This window comes from Anabrus simplex, chromosome 8 (assembly GCF_040414725.1).
Source record: "Anabrus simplex isolate iqAnaSimp1 chromosome 8, ASM4041472v1, whole genome shotgun sequence".
Lineage (NCBI taxonomy): Eukaryota > Metazoa > Arthropoda > Insecta > Orthoptera > Tettigoniidae > Anabrus > Anabrus simplex.
This window is the reverse complement of record NC_090272.1, coordinates 133,469,402-133,486,355: the sequence shown is the minus strand read 5'-3', so window position 1 is coordinate 133,486,355 and position 16,954 is coordinate 133,469,402. Positions and strand designations below refer to the sequence as shown.

The 16,954-nt window shown below is 37.5% G+C and overlaps 1 protein-coding gene across 1 annotated transcript in view; it reads left to right on the top strand.

Moving 5' to 3' along the window:
• LOC136878897 (ES1 protein homolog, mitochondrial) overlaps nucleotides 1-16,954 on the top strand; it is a 128,984-nt gene that overhangs the window by 21,516 nt on the left and 90,514 nt on the right. The gene's annotated exons all lie outside the window — the stretch shown is intronic.

The following is a 16,954-nucleotide window of genomic DNA, read 5'->3' as shown; positions in this document are numbered from 1 at the left end:
CAATCATTCTACTCTCTCCTGCGCTCTGCTCATATTACCATATTTTGTATTCAGTCCTGTCTTGTCTTGGCCAGCATCTTAGGAATTTCATATCATTTGCCTGGATTTTACTATCCTCTGCCTTGGTTCTTCAGCTCCATACATCCAGACTGGTAGAAAGTAGTTCTTGTACATGATGTCCTTGCATCGTATTAGCAATTTCTTGTTCCATAACAATCCTCTCACATTGATAAAACTCTCCAGCTAACTACTTTTGTGCTTATCTCCTGTTTCATTCTTCCATCTGATATCAAACTCCCAAGGCACTGAAATGTTCTTACTACCTTTAGAGTAGACAGTGAGTGGATATTTTTTCCAAATGCACACAAATTCCTGCATATATATAGGCACTGAAAATGTTTACACTTAGTTTTTGTCAAAAAGTGTGAGTTATATGCGAGCAAATACAGTAATTCAAATTAGTTCATTTAGTCTGTTAACTGTTTCACTATACTTTCCTCACTAGTTTAGGTTGTTTGTTAAGGTAAGTAAAATTCAGATTTCAGACTCCCTTTAGATTTCATTACTCATTTTATAATTACTCAAGTTAGTTCACTTATAGACTACTATTTTACTAAGTATGCTTTCATAACTGGATTAGGTTAAGTTTGTTATTGTACATAGAATACCTATTTTGAACTCTTCTTAAATTTCATTAATCATTTTATAATTATTCAAATTACAATAGAATCCCTTTTTAACAAATCTCAGGGGGATCTGATATTTCTTAAAGAGGGGTTTTCCTTAAAAGGGGATTCAAAGAAAATAAGCTATATATCACAAGAAATAATAATACATTTATGTCTTTAACTAAAGTAATGTCAATAAATAATAAATGAACGTGTAAGAAATACTAAAAAGTCATATTTTAACTTGAAGGAACACAGGCCTAACATGATTTTAAAGAGATTTGTAAAAAATAGACCATGAGAACTATGAGAATAAGCATATTAACTTTTACTTTCTGAAATAGTCCATTACAGTAGTTTGCTTCCTCTTGCCCAGATGTCTCACGGAAAGAACTTTTCTCTCAATTTGGTTGAGGCTGTTGATGAGGTCTTCATCAACGTTGAAGGAGGAGAAGCACCAGCAGACAATTCCAGTCCCTTCATTGCTGCCCCAAAAGTTGGTTCTGCTGGATCCTCTTCTTCTTCCACTTCAGTGTCTTTTTGCATTGTCACAAAGGTCTCCAACTTCCATCTGTGGTGCTGAGGTTAGGGTACCATCATCATCACAAGTAACAAATTCTTCTAATTTTGTGGCACTCGAGTCCTTTGATACACTCCCCACCCAATCTTCCCCAATGTCATCAGTAGCATCATCTTCTTTAAAAATGTCTGAAATGGCACCAAAAAGTGCATGGACAAAGCAGTTTTGAATAGTATCTTTCAAGGAAAGAAGTAGCTATTTAAACCAGGGCCTTCCTGTACTTCTCTTTCACAGAATGAATAATGCCAAGGTCCAAAGGCTGCAGGTGACTGGTGCATTTAGGAGGAAAGAAAACATCTGTGATATTCCACAGGAAAGATGTATCTGAAGGATGAGCAGGACATCTATCATCAGCACTATCTTCCCTCCTGCCAATCCCATCTTAGCATCCAAACTTCGTAAAAATGTTAGAAATATCTCCGATGTCATCCACGCATTTTTGTTAAAATCATATTAACACGGGAGTGTACGGGTGTTCTTGAAACACCTTGGATTCTTAAATTTTACAATTATTAGTGTTGTAATTTTTCACTCCATTCGCTGTTAACACATAACAATGCCTTTCTTTACTTTTTTTTTGCTTCGTGGCACTTTTCTCCTCGAGGCTCTGGTCATGGGGGATTCCATCGTTAGACACGTGGGGAAAGTGTGTGGAGGAAAGGGAACCAGGGTAGAATGTTATCCAGGAATTAGGTTGAGGCAGATGTTGAGGAAAGTAGAAGAGAGGGAGGAGGGGAAGGAGAAGGTGGTAGTGTTTCACGTTGGTACCAACAACGTAAGGCAAGCTGATATAAGTACCAACATAGTTGGAGATGTGTGGGATCTGGTAAATGCGGCACGGGGGAAGTTTAAGAAAGCGGAGATTGTTATTAGTGGAATACTGTGTAGGAGGGATACTGACTGGAGGGTGATTGGGGATTTAAATGAGACTATGGAGTGGGTATGTGGGAAACTGGGAGTGACATTTCTAGATCCTAATGGGTGGGTAGGAGATAGGGATCTGCACTCGGATGGCCTTCATTTAAACCGCAGTGGTACGTATAAGTTAGGAAATTTGTTTGGAAGGGTAATAGGGAGGTACACTCAGGGAAACGGGATGGCCTAGGGAGCGGTGATAAGGGAACAGGGAACTAGAAATCAAGTAGGGATGTCATAAAATTGTTAGTGTTGAACTGTAGAAGTATTGTAGAGAAAGGAATAGAATTAAGTAATTTAATAGATATATATTTACCAGATATTGTAATAGGAGTTGAATCATGACTGAGAAATGATATAATGGATGCAGAAATTTTCTCACGGCACTGGAGTGTGTATCGTAGAGATAGGATAGGAATGGTGGGAGGGGGAGTGTTCATTCTGGTGAAAGAAGAATTTGAAAGCTACGAAAAAGTTAAAGATGAGACACATGAAATTCTAGGTATAAGGCTCATTTCTAAAGATAATAGGCAACTTGATATATTTGGAGTGTACAGATCGGGAAAGGGTAGCACTGATGCGGATTCGGAATTATTTGATAGGATAGTCAGCTATGTGGGAAACGACATGGAAAGAAATGTGATTGTAGCGGGAGATCTGAATTTGCCAGGTGTAAATTGGGAAGGAAATGCGAACGACAGGAAGCATGACCAACAAATGGCAAATAAGTTAATATGGGAAGGACAGCTGATTCAGAAAGTGATGGAACCAACCAGAGGGAAAAATATCCTGGATGTCGTGCTGATAAAACCAGATGAGCTCTATAGGGAAACTGAAGTAATAGATGGTATTAGTGATCATGAAGCTGTTTTTGTGGTAGTTGAAAATAAATGTGATAGAAAGGAAGGTCTTAAAAGTAGGACTGTTAGGCAGTACCATATGGCTGATAAAGCAGGCATGAGGCAGTTTCTAAAAAGTAACTATGATCGGTGGAAAACGGTAAATAAAAATGTAAACAGACTCTGGGATGGGTTTAAAGAAATTGTTGAGGAATGCGAAAACAGGTTTGTACCTTTAAGGGTGGTAAGGAGTGGTAAGGACCCACCTTATTATAATAGAGAAATAAAGAGACTAAGAAGGAGGTGCAGACTGGAAAGAAATAGAGTTAGAAATGGCTGTGGAAGTAAGGAGAAATTGAAGGAACTTACTAGAAAATTGAATCTAGCAAAGAAGGCAGCTAAGGATAACATGATGGCAAGCATAATTGGCAGTCATACAAATTTTAGTGAAAAATGGAAGGGTATGTATAGGTATTTTAAGGCAGAAACAGGTTCCAAGAAGGACATTCCTGGAATAATTAATGAACAAGGGGAGTGTGTATGTGAGGATCTTCAAAAGGCAGAAGTATTCAGTCAGCAGTACGTAAAGATTGTTGGTTACAAGGATAATGTCGAGATAGAGGAGGAGACTAAGGCCAAAGAAGTAATAAAATTTACATATGATAACAATGACATTTACAATAAGATACAAAAGTTGAAAACTAGAAAAGCAGCTGGAATTGATCAGATTTCTGGGGATATACTAAAGACAATGGGTTGGGATATAGTACCATATCTGAAGTACTTATTTGATTATTGTTTGGTCGAAGGAGCTATACCAGATGAATGGAGAGTTGCTATAGTAGCCCCTGTGTATAAAGGAAAGGGTGACAGACATAAAGTTGAAAATTACAGGCCAGTAAGTTTGACATGCATTGTATGTAAGCTTTGGGAAGGCATTCTTTCTGATTACATTAGACATGTTTGTGAAATTAATAACTGGTTTGATAGAAGGCAATTCGGTTTTAGGAAAGGTTATTCCACTGAAGCTCAACTTGTAGGACTCCAGCAAGATATAGCAGATATCTTGGATTCTGGAGATCAAATGGACTGTATCGCGATTGACCTGTCTAAAGTATTTGATAGGGTAGATCATGGGAAACTACTGGCAAAAATGAGTGCAATTGGACTAGACAAAAGAGTGACTGAATGGGTTGCTATATTTCTAGAAAATAGATCTCTGAGAGTTAGAGTAGGTGAAGCTTTGTCTGACCCTGTAATAGTTGAGAGGGGAGTTCCTCAGGGCAGTGTTATCGGACCTTTATGTTTTCTTATATATATAAATGATATGAGTAAAGGAGTGGAATCGGAGGTAAGGCTTTTTGCGGATGATATTATTCTCTATAGAGTGATAAATAAGTTACAAGATTGTGAGCAACTGCAACGTGACCTCAAAAATGTTGTGAGATGGACAGCAGGCAATGGTATGTTGATAAACGGGCCTAAAAGTCAGTTTGTGAGTTTCACAAATAGGAAAAGTCCTCTCGGTTTTAATTACTGCGTTGATGGGGTAAATGTTCCTTTTGGGGATCATTGTAAGTATCTAGGTGTTAATATAAGGAAAGATCTTCACTGGGGTAATCACATAAAAGCGATTGTAAATAATGGGTACCGATCTCTGCACATGGTTATGAGGGTGTTTAGGGGTTGTAGTAAGGATGTAAAGGAGAGTGCATATAAGTCTCTGGTAAGACCCCAACTAGAGTATGGTTCCAGTGTATGGGACCCTCACCAGGATTACCTGATTCAAGAACTGGAAAAAATCCAAAGAAAAGCAGCTCGATTTGTTCTGGGTGATTTCCGACAAAAGAGTAGCGTTACAAAAATGTTGCAATGTTTGGGTTGGGAAGAATTGAGAGAAAGAAGAAGAACTGCTCGACTAAGTGGTATGTAATTAAAAATAGGAAAGAATTTCCACCAATCAATGCTTGTTTATTGCTTATATTAAGCTACAGGACTGCCCTAAATGCAGATCAGTATTGATTGATTGATTTGATTCTAACATAAGGCAACATACATAGCAGAGCTGAACATATTTTAGCCAAATTTTATCCATACATCTGGCAACTTTTTTAAAATTGGAAAGTGTTTTATCCCACAAGAAGACTAAATCTTTTACTCATGCAATTTTACAACCATATCTTTTAAAATCCAAGAACAGCAACTGAAAATTGGACTTAAATACGAGAGTTGATGAATTAACCAACAAGCAAGATACGATTGTTCATGTGCACGAAATGTTTTTTATATATTGTATTTTATCCTGTACATATATATAAGTTAGTTTAAGTGAAGATATATTTTATACACTAATTTTAGGACCTCAGCATAATATTTTAGACATACAGTTGCAATATTGTACATACTGACATATGCCAATTCACGTTAAGACATGCCCCATTTGTATATGACTAAATGCACATCATCATATGACAATGCAATTTAATCAAAGCTTCATCATATAAATATGTATTCATGGTTCAGCTGAAGATGACCTTGTATGTGGGGTCGAAACCGGTCCTGTAGCTTAATATAAGCAATAAACAAGTATTGATTGGTGGAAATTCTTTCCTATTTTTAATTGTGTAATTCGTCAATACGGAAATGAAGATTATAGATTACGATAAGTGGTATGTTCCGAGCTGTCTGCGGAGAGATGGCGTGGAATGACATTAGTAGACGAATAAGTTTGAATGGTGTTTATAAAAGTAGGAAAGATCACAATATGAAGATAAAGTTGGAATTCAAGAGGACAAACTGGGGCAAATATTCATTTATAGGAAGGGGAGTTAGGGATTGGAATAACTTACCAAGGGAGATGTTCAATAAATTTCCAATTTCTTTGAAATCATTTCGGAAAAGGCTAGGAAAGCAGCAGATAGGGAATCTGCCACCTGGGCGACTGCCCTAAATGCAGATCAGTATTGATTGATTGATTGATCGAACAGCGGATGGTAGCAAATTGTAAAACACTCCCATTTCATCTGTGTTTAAAATATCCTTAGCATTATATCCTTCAAGAAGTTGAGGCAATGTATACTTTTTTCAGTTCACAACTGTATTGTCATTAACTTTTGCACTCTCACCGTACATGTTTTGGAACAAAAGATTGTGCCATTTTTAAAAACGAACAACCCAGCCATTAGAAGCATTGAAATCGACCAAACCCAGCTTAAGCGTGACTTCTCAAGCTTTTTGTATAAGTATGTTTCCGTCAGTTGCAGTGTTCTCACTTCTTTTTCCCTTGAACCATTTCATTAAAACATTTTCAAGTTCCTTGTATGGCAAAGAACGAATATTCTTCCGTATTTCTGCCCCAGAACCACACTTCACTTCCACGGTTAGAATAGCTTCCTTCTGTTTCATGATGCCAAACAGCGTAGAGGGTGCCAAGTCATATTTGTTTGCTGTCTGTGACAAAGGTACTTGGCTGTCCCTTTCAACATGGCTAATGATGTTGATCTTTTGTTGAAGAGTCAGCTTCTTATGTTTAGCAGTTATAATAAACGTAGTCCGTCGTAACTCGCTGTACAATTCTTATCACAGACACAAATGTAACTCGTAACACAACTAGCAATGCAGGAACAAAAACAGTGAATGAGGCCGGAAATATTCTTCAGTCTGCGCCCTCCGTGTGATTCCTAAGCAGCGATTAGTGTCGCAAGATGGAAATGCCTTTCCGGTGTAACAGCGCTGCCATTATAGGTTAAGGCAGCTGACCTCACTGGAGACATAACCACTGAACTATCATTGGTGAAGATTCTCCCTTTTCAGATAATCACTGGACATGATATATAATTTCATTATGGGATTATTTATACATTTTAAAAATTTACAATTATTATTAATTGCCATTATTATGGACGCTGTAAAATAATATTATGATGTTAGATGTCTCGCAGGCTTGATGTAGGATATGAAATTAATACTCTAATTTTTATGGATATTTGAAGGTCAACTAGCAACCCATCCTCGACTAAAACTGTCCTTACTCCCGAATCGTTCGTGCTAATTGTGTACTTTAAAGATTATTTTAACCCTTAAGGAGTCCTATGGGTGGCTAAACACTGTATTTGGATGTCAAATTTGGTAAAATCTCTAATTTATTTACTTATTTATGTGAAAAGTGATTTTCTTACCACAGACTATGAACTAAAATGGGTCTAAAGGGCAAATGGTTGGAGATAAGTCTATGCCCTCGTGGACTTTTTTACTGGTGAAAAACTCTGGCAACCAGGAATGAGTTAGCTGGAAAATTTATAATGTCCAATAACGGATCATTTATATTGGTTTATAAATTTACTCATTTGGGATGGATATTTCAGGTTCCCTATAGGAATCAACATCTATATCATTAAATGTTTATATTTCGTGAAGTTACTTGTTTCTCGCGGCATGTACGCATACATCAATTATGCCTCTAGGCCGTACAACTAGTCTCGCCGGGAACTGCATTTCGCTTCCATACAGCCGTCATTCCAACACTACCTACAGTTAAATAAACGTAACTAACCAACAGCATCTAGCATGATGGTGACTGCTGCTTGCTGGTAATAGTGATTTCCAGAGGCCGTGACAATTTATCACAGATCCACACATCGCCAAAGGAACGCTTTCATTTAGCGCATTTACTTCGGACTGAGATTATGTGAAAACAGAAGTAAATCAACATTTAAAGCAAGTTTAGAAAAAAAATATTGCAAGTTTTTGTTACAAAGGGATGTTAAAAATTAAATAACTGGAGGTTCAACCTATTCAATACTCAAAAGAAAGAAACGTAGCAATCACATTTATGGGACCGGTTTCGACCTTAGTCTAGGTCATCATCAGCCATAAAAAACATGTAAAATGTTTAAGAATGTTGGAGGTCAGTTTTTCACTGTTAGGCACAAAGACACGACATCACATTTTGTTCTGCACAAAGTCACAACATTAACAATCAACTTGCGAAGATCAAAAAGGCTTGAATTCGCAGACGAACAGATCTGTAGATGAAAGCCGCCAGCTCCCGGTGACTACGTGGCACACTCAAGGTCACGCACTGCGGCCAAACACCAAAGCAGAGTGGAGAACGTTTCGAAGGTCCAGAACCTGTCACGGCTGCGGGAAGCCAAGTACGTATATAAAAATGTACGATGCCAATTAGTATAACCGAATGAGCACCCGTACTCAAGCTAAGATCTTGGTAAACAGTTGATTTGAAAAAACAATTGTAGAGAGAAGAAAAAAATGTAGTAAAAAGCGCAATATCGGAAAACAAATGAAAACTTATATGCACAGTGCGCTATTTAAAAAAAAAAAAAAAAAAAAAAAAAAAAAGATCTTAGCTTGAGTACGGGTGCTCATTCGGTTATACTAATTGGCATCGTACATTTTTATATACGTACTTGGCTTCCCGCAGCCGTGACAGGTTCTGGACCTTCGAAACGTTCTCCACTCTGCTTTGGTGTTTGGCCGCAGTGCGTGACCTTGAGTGTGCCACGTAGTCACCGGGAGCTGGCGGCTTTCATCTACAGATCTGTTCGTCTGCGAATTCAAGCCTTTTTGATCTTCGCAAGTTGATTGTTAATGTTGTGACTTTGTGCAGAACAGAATGTGATGTCGTGTCTTTGTGCCTAACAGTGAAAAACTGACCTCCAACATTCTTAAACATTTTACATGTTTTTTATGGCTGATGATGACCTAGACTAAGGTCGAAACCGGTCCCATAAATGTGATTGCTACGTTTCTTTCTTTTGAGTATTGAATAGGTTGAACCTCCAGTTATTTAATTTTTAACATCAATAATTTCAATACGGAACAATGAAATTTTTATCTTTAAATACAAAGGGATGTGCGATCATAATTTATGTGGAATATATTCCTTTAAAACGGACTTTTCCTTATGTCAGTGTTCGTTAGAAGGGGGTTTAAATAACATTCTGCTTATGGCGATTTGGCTGGGCCTTACGAAAATCTTTGTTAAAAGCGAGAATTCTTTGAAAGTGGGCACGTTAAAGTGGGGTTCTACTGTAGTTAGTGTTTTAGTGTGCTTTTTTTTCCTTTTAGTATCATTGTTAGCACTTTGTGAAGAAGCAAACACAGTTTCGTACAGTATACTGGTACTATTATACTGTTCGTCATATATTTATCATACTGTACTTTGTACATTTTCTCATTAAATATTTCATGAATCTCGTATTTTATTGTTATCAGAATGTTGAACAGTTTATTCAGTGATTTGAACTCAGTTATGGAGTGTGGTTCATGTTTTACCACACCATCGCGAAACACTGCTTCTTCCAGCCCGAGTTGGAAGTGCACCGTGTTTCAATGCAGTGCTTCACCATGACATCATGAAATACTGTCCAGGTACTGCGTTTAGGAATACTGCTTCTCTTGTAGTCCTAGATGGAAGTGCGCCGTGTGTTGACAATATATCAACATTGTATTGAATATTATTTGAAACTTTGGTATCGAGAATGTATGTAATTCATAGAACAATTTCATAATTTAAATCTCTACCACAATTAGATAAAATAGGTTACCAAATGCATTCCTATGGAATTTTTTATATCTGATTGGATATTGGTAAAACCATAAATCATGTTAGGTATAATTTCTATTTGAACTACGATTAATAATTATTCTTTACACGATACCTACATTTAATTTTAAGATGTTATTTGAATATTTTAACCAAATGACATGGTCAAGGTGACCAATATTTCTCATTTAATGAACTATATATATATATTTGAACTGGCTAGTTTGAGCTGATATATATTTGGGACTTACTTGCGATTGCTAACGTTATAACATCGGAAGATACGCGTGCTATTGACAGGATATCAATTTGATAATGATGAAAATAAGCATTTTTTTTAAACAAGGAAACAAGAACTGATGGACTCAGATTTAACATATTTATTATGAAGATTACTATGGCTTAGGGACTTAGATTTATTTTTAACCCAAAAATGTTATACTACGTTTTCAACAGATAGAATATGTACTTTCGATTTATGTAATTAAGAGAATTAATCCTTTATTTTTGTGATGCGCATAATTGATGCAAGAAGAATAGTTGAATCAGATTGAAGAGATTAAATTTAATTTATTTTTTTAGAGAGGAGGAAGATAATTGATGTTGATAAATATTATCAGATTTTCTTTTATGATTCTAGAATCATGAAATAAATTATAGATTATCCAATTTAGATGTTATTATTTTAGGAGATATGCTAATATCATTAGGATATAAATGATTTTGAATTAATTCATTTAAAAAAATATATATTTTTTTTCTTTTCTTTTCTTCGAATGATTGGACTTGGAAAACTTGATATTGATTCTGGAGGACGAATGGTATCGATGGTTATTTATTGAGAAGGAAACGTGGTGTCTCAGTTGATCTCACGTAAAAATAGTACGGTTCACAGATGCAATTTAATTATCCCTGAGAGGTGTCGCGTGGCAATTTAAGGAATATTATATCACTAAATGTGATAGGAAAAATGAAGATCACGATATCGCTTCAATTCTATGATGCAGTAACTGTTTATACAATGAATATTAGAAGCGAGCATAGCTACCGACACTTAGCATCATTTTTATTATATGCATTGATCCATTTAATGATCTGTAGAAGTGATGGATGGTTGAGGGGAAAATAGCCGGAGCAATTGATAGGTCGCCCAATATGGTGCAAGAAAGAAACCCCCTCAGGATGGTGCATATTAAAAAATGGCGCCCAACTTCAGAGCAAAACTGAGGACACCCAGCCTAATTACAAAATAACTCTTGGCGCGCATTTAAAAATGACGCCGCAATGTGAAGCAAAACTGAGGATACCCAATGTGGCACATATTTAAAAAAAAAAAAAAAAAAAATCGATTCATCGTGAAACAAAACTGAGGATTCTTAAAGCAGCGGACATTAAGTTGTCATAACATTTAGATTGAGGATGCTCAGGGGCAGTGACAAGATAATTGTAGGATACAGTAAATTGATGCCCAGCAGTAAGGTAAGATTGAAAATGCCTTAGCCCAAACGTTTTATTGGCATTCACCGTTGGAACATAATTGAGGATACTCGATGTGGGAATATTTTAGAAAATAATGAAGAAGGATGGCTGAGAAAGATAATAACCAGAGATGAGGCGAAGAATAGATGATTATTTGAGATCGGATATTTACAGAAGATACCAAGAAGGAAAGAAGAAGTTGAGAGATAGATAAACAATTCAGGGCTGTGGAAGAAAAGCGGAAGAAGAGATGGATAAAAATTATTAAAATAGATTGCAATAATAATTTAAATAATTAATTGGTTAAGATAATTTATAATGTTATTTTCAATCATTATATTGTATTATGTCAAGATAAGAGTAGATAATAGGGTAGTAATGTAAAAAAAAAAAAATGCTTATTTTCGATGTTTTAAATGACTGGGATGGTAGGATGGCTGATTAGCGGGGGACGTCGGATAGTCGGTTTCCATATTAATTGAGCAATTGCTATAATTTTTAGTGATTCTAAGTTATAAATTTGGAGATTGGAATTTTAAGAAGGTTGGATAATAGTAAATGCAAATATGACGAGTTTGAACCAGCTTTGTTTACAATTTGAGGAATATCAGAAGGAGCAGGGAGACAAATTACAAGGACAGGATGAGGAGATAAATAGAATAATAGAGGATGTAGAGAAGGCAAGAGGAGAACGGAAACAGAATCATGAGCAGGTAAACAAGATAACCGAGGAGTTAAATAAGACGAAAGAAGAACAGAAGGGAATAATAGAAATGTTAAAAGAAATGATGAAGAAACAAGAAGAGTATCAAAATAAACAAGAAGAAAAACAGCAAGAAATGATGGAGGAAATAAGAAACATGGAGAAAAACCAGAGAAACCAGATGGAGGAAATGAGAAAAATGAAAGAAAGACAAGAAGATTGTAATCAGAAACAAGAGGAATACCAAATAAAACAAGAACAAAGGCAACGAAGCCAGATGGAGGAAATGAGGAAAATGGAGAAGAGGCAAGAGGAGATGATTAGAGCAGGAATTGGCAAAATTGAAGTAGTAGTTTCCCAGATGAAAACTGGGATAAGCGAACTTCAAACTGAAATGATGGAAAAGATGGAGGATAAAAACAAAGAGATCCATAATGAAATGAATAAAATTAGAGGAGAATTAGCAGAAAATAGAAATTATATCCAGGAATTGAAAGAGGATGAAATTAAGAAGCTAACGGAAAATATGGAGTCGATGAGGGTAGATTCCCAAGAAAAATGGAATCAGTATGAAGAGAAGTTAAAAGACATAAATGAGAACGTAATAACAGCAAATAAAATGCTGGGAGATAATTTTATATTAGCACGTGACCATATTGGAGATGAGATGAAAATTAGAAATGAAGAAGAACAAGAATGAAACGGAGAAAAGAATAATTAGAACGGAGCAGGGAATCGATGAGATGAAGAAAGAAATTCAGAATATTAGAGGTGAAATACAAACGGCAAAACTAGAAATATCAAAACAGTTGAATGAACAGAAAATGATAGAACAACGGCAGAAGAAACGACGGGAAAGATTCGAGGAAGAAAGAAAAAGAGGAAGACCGGAAGACTTCGTCTTGCAAGAAGAGTGCCAGCAGAAGCAGCTAGGACAAATAAGAAGAACGGAAGAGAGGCAGAAGAAAAGAAGAAAGGTGGAAATTGGAGTAATTCAACTTGAAATTTTGCAAATGCAGAACGAATTAGATACGAACCAGAACAACGTGCAAGATCAGGAAGGAAGACACTTATTTAAGTCTGAACAGATAACAATGAAGAGAATCATGAGAGAGCTTAAAACTTTAACAGAAACAAATCAAGTACATTATCATGGAAGAGGTGAACCGAATCCAAAGGTGAAAATAAAAGCAGAACAGGCGAGAACGAATGTCAGACGGACAAGGAAATTTCCGAAGGAAAGGAAGAACGAAGTGGATTACTGAAATAAAAGAAAAGGAACCAGAGAAAAGAAGAGATGGGAAGAAGCGATCAGGGATCGAGACATCAGTGGAGATATAGAGGAAGCCGAGAGTCTAGAATTTCAGGAGGATAAAAGAAAAGATAAAGAAGAGCAGAAATTGAATACGAAAACCCAAACTTGTCAATTATAAAGAAGATCAAGAATAGAATACTAACTAAAAATCCAAAACATATGATACGAATGAACGAAGTCAGGCCGATGAAAAGCTACATCAGTTTAGAACAACAAAAAATTGAAATAAATATACTGTGAGCAGCATATTTATTTGTCCATGGCAGGAGGATAAATGTACCGTTTTCATCGTCCTGATAACGGAATAAAGGTTGTCATACGACATTAAAAGTTTGCCATGCACGGTAATGAGATCGCGAAGATTACGTAATTGGGCCATACATCTGAAAAGAACGCATATATTAAGTGAAATAGGCCGTGATTTCAGAATATATATATAATACGAACGTATAAAATCAAGGAGGCCATGCACGTGACGGCAAAGATGTTTATTTGGCGAAATAAGTATGCCTAGATCACGGAGTGAGACGGAAAGTTATAAAGGATCCATGCGGCCATGACAAAAATGATAGAAGGTTTTTAAAATTGTTAAATAAGAAGACGTAGGTGAACAATAAAAAAAAAACGGTTACGCAAAACTACGTAAATTTATCCACGAGAAAAAAATAATCCTCAGTAAAGAAGAAGGGAGATATTGCTGTTATTACGGGCTGAAGAACCTGCACAGCGAAGAAATATTTGAATTACACCTATATCTGAATAAATATCATGACGGAAAATCAAAGCAAGTTGAAAAATATCCGGACAGTAGTCGGAGTATAGACCGAAGGCCGTTACAAATGAATCAAGTCGAGTTTAATGCATTATAGGTTGATTAGCTGGACAAAAGAAATTTTTAGAAAGCTAACTTGATCATTTTTACCTGTTAAACTGTCGCAAGGAGTTAATATTGAATTACTGTCCTAATAACCTGAATCAGAGATATAAACTAGATTCTCATTCTCAAGAGTATGGACGTGAAATTAATTGCCATTTTGAAAATGTTTCTTTCACGTATGACTGACGGCTACAACATGAGAGGCTAAATCGGAGGTGGAGCCGACTTTCCGACGTAGACCGCCCAGCTGTTTCTACTATCCCAGGTCCCAAAACCACAACATGATGGTGACGTAACAGATGTTGGAGACGATCTACGCAGTCCTAAGATGACAACATCGAAGCCAAAGCCAGTCATCTAACGTCAGCGATCGCAAGCTAAGTTCCAAAGAATTACTTTATTATCTTGAAATTAATGTGCAGTAGATGTAGTATTCATATATTTGTAGTGAACATTGGTATGTTGTTTTTACGTAGTTCTTCATGATAAAATCTAAGTCGTTGCCATCTTTGCAATGAGATTGTCCTTGTTGATTCATTATTATGGGAGTAGGTATTTCTTCCAGAGTTTACAATCATTGTCATAATATTGAACAAGGAGAGATTTAGAGTGTGATTTTCAACCATTAAGGAATTGAAGCAACGTATACAAAGAGACGTATCCCAGATTTAATATTTTTAAAGAAGGTAGTTGATTTCTGAGTAACTAATATCTGATTGCTGTTACGATGCGATGACATGTAAGTAAACATTAACTTGTTTAGTTTATATATGTGTTTCATTTTCAGGTTAACGTGTTTAAGTGTATTATATATGAAATCTAACCCAAAAGTGTACCGTTGCAGTACATTAATGAGATGTTAAGATGATTTGCCGTCTTGTTGGAAATGATAAATATTTACGTAGGGAAGTTACGATTTGAGTGGCATGTTGATGTGGATTTACGAATAATTATTCGCTGAGATATATTTGTGGGAATGAATAATGATATATTATGGTAATTAATATTGGTAAATGGAGAGATAGATATGCTTATGGATAATTTTGGCGGTAAATACGGCGTATTACTGGCCAATGGTTATGTTTGACATATGCGGCAAGATATTAATATGATAATGCGAGATATATTGGGTTAGTGGTACACGAATACAATGAAATACATCGTAGATCTCGTATATGGGTTACCGTAAACTGTCTTCAGATTAAATATCCAAATAAGAAATAAAAGAAGGGAAACTTGTTTTATTCATAGAGAATATATCAACGTTGTATTGAATATTATTTGAAACTTTGGTGTCGAGAATGTATTTAATTCATAGAACAATTTCATAATTTAAATCTCTACCACAATTAGATAAAACAGGTTACCAAATGCATTCCTACGGAATTTTTGATATCTGATTGGATATTGGTAAAACCATAAATCATGTTAGGTATAATTTCTATTTGAACTACGATTAATAATTATTCTTTACACGATACCTACATTTAATTTTAAGATGTTATTTGAATATTTTAACCAAATGACATGGTCAAGGTGACCAATATTTCTCATTTAATGAACTATATATATATTTGAACTGGCTAGTTTGAGCTGATATACACTGACTGACAGAGCAAATGCAACACCAAGAAGGACTGGTCAGAACTTTATGCCAATGGCAGGGTAGACTGACGTCACTGAGGTATGCTCACGATGTGAAATACGCTGCTGTGGTGCGCACGTAGCGAACGATAAATGGGACACGGCGTTGGCGAATGGCCCACTTCGTACCATGATTTCTCAGCCGACAGTCATTGTAGTACGTGTTGTCGTGTGCCACAGGACACGTGTATAGCTATGAATGCCAGGCCGCCGTCAACGGAGGCATTTCCAGCAGACAGACGACTTTACGAGGGGTATGGTGATCGGGCTGAGAAGGGCAGGTTGGTCGCTTCATCAAATCGCAGTCGATACCCATAGGGATGTGTCCACGGTGCAGCGCCTGTGGCGAAGATGGTTGGCGCAGGGACATGTGGCACGTGCGAGGGGTCCAGGCGCAGCCCGAGTGACGTCAGTACGCGAGGATCGGCGCATCCGCCGCCAAGTGGTGGCAGCCCTGCACGCCACGTCAACCGCCATTCTTCAGCATGTGCAAGACACCCTGGCTGTTCCAATATCGACGAGAACAATTTCCCGTCGATTGGTTGAAGGAGGCCTGCACTCCCGGCGTCCGCTCAGAAGACTACCATTGACTCCACAGCATAGACGTGCACGCCTGGCATGGTGCCGGGCTAGAGCGACTTGGATGAGGGAATGGCGGAACGTCGTGTTCTCCGATGAGTCACGCTTCTGTTCTGTCAGTGATAGTCACCGCAGACGAGTGTGGCGTCGGCGTGGAGAAAGGTCAAATCCGGCAGTAACTGTGGAGCGCCCTACTGCTAGACAACGCGGCATCATGGTTTGGGGCGCTATTGCGTATGATTCCCCGTCACCTCTAGTGCGTATTCAAGGCACGTTAAATGCCCACCGCTACGTGCAGCATGTGCTGCGGCCGGTGGCACTCCCGTACCTTCAGGGGCTGCCCAATGCTCTGTTTCAGCAGGATAATGCCCGCCCACACACTGCTCACATCTCCCAACAAGCTCTACGTGGTGTACAGATGCTTCCGTGGCCAGCGTACTCTCCGGATCTCTCACCAATCGAACACGTGTGGGATCTCATTGGACGCCGTTTGCAAACTCTGCCCCAGCCTCGTACGGACGACCAACTGTGGCAAATGGTTGACAGAGAATGGAGAACCATCCCTCAGGACACCATCCGCACTCTTATTGACTCTGTACCTCGACGTGTTTCTGCGTGCATCGCCGCTCACGGTGGTCCTACATCCTACTGAGTCGATGCCGTGCGCATTGTGTAACCTGCATATCGGTTTGAAATAAACATCAATTATTCGTCCGTGCCGTCTCTGTTTTTTCCCCAACTTTCATCCCTTTCGAACCACTCCTTCTTGATGTTGCATTTGCTCTGTCAG